We start from the raw sequence: 1,039 nt of genomic DNA on the forward strand, positions 1-1,039 counted from the left end.
CTTAGATAGAAAACTGATTGTTTGATTTGACTGGATGGTCTGGTAAACTGTAAAGTGCCTTGAGGTGACATGTGCTTTGAAATGGTGCTATAGAAATAAACTGAATAGAATAGAAATTAAAATCTCACATCATGAAAATCCAAGACTTAATAAAATGTAAAAATCTTGCTCTTGTAGTATACAAAGCGAGCCATGATCTACTTCCTGGCAATAAACAAAAAATGTGCAACAGTAGAGAAGAGAATAACTCAGCCAAGCAGGATTTATGTTATAGAAAGGGTTAGATATAGAAATAAAAAGGAGTAACATGCTAAGACAGTTTAAAAGCATGTAAAAATATGTATTTAACCCAAATATTTAAGTGTGATCATTTGCAATATTTTCTGTATGTAGTTCTAGATATCTTCTTCTTTCTGTACAACTGCTTTAAAAATAAGACATTCTGTATTTATTTAACTGTTTGATTTGTAATTCCTTCTTTAAGCAAAACACCTTATATGCCATCTGTCACCCCAAATCCCAGTTAAAGAAACATTTTCTACATCTCCAGTCTGCCACACCATTACATCATACATGTTTGTAAGTGAGGAGACATCCAAAAGGACAGGGATGTGGGGAAACATTGTCATGTCTTCACATATAATGCCATATGCCAGCTAAAGGTCCAGAGAATGAAGATTATAATGAGTGGGGCTATTCAGCTTTTGAACAAAGCCCTCATATCCGATCTTTTCATGGATATGAGTCGCAGTATGGCCAATATGGCCATCCTCCCATGTCAGAGGATGAAGAGAGCACATCCAGTTAGTTACAGTCAGAGAAACAGGACTACACTGGAAAACAGGCTGATCTCCAACATCTAGAAACAAAGGTGTTGATGGCAGCAGCACAGCTGATATTTCTCTCCAGGATGGAGTCACAGCCAAACAGGAACAAGCAAGATAAAACTTATACCTTTACTACACTGTGGGATTTTAGCAATCTTATACAATTTATTTTTTGATGACGCCCTATGGGATATGAAACTGATGATCTTTGG

This window comes from Cyprinodon variegatus, unplaced genomic scaffold, assembly GCF_000732505.1.
Source record: "Cyprinodon variegatus isolate N-32 unplaced genomic scaffold, C_variegatus-1.0 Scaffold1125, whole genome shotgun sequence".
In the NCBI taxonomy this organism is placed as follows: Eukaryota; Metazoa; Chordata; class Actinopteri; order Cyprinodontiformes; family Cyprinodontidae; genus Cyprinodon; species Cyprinodon variegatus.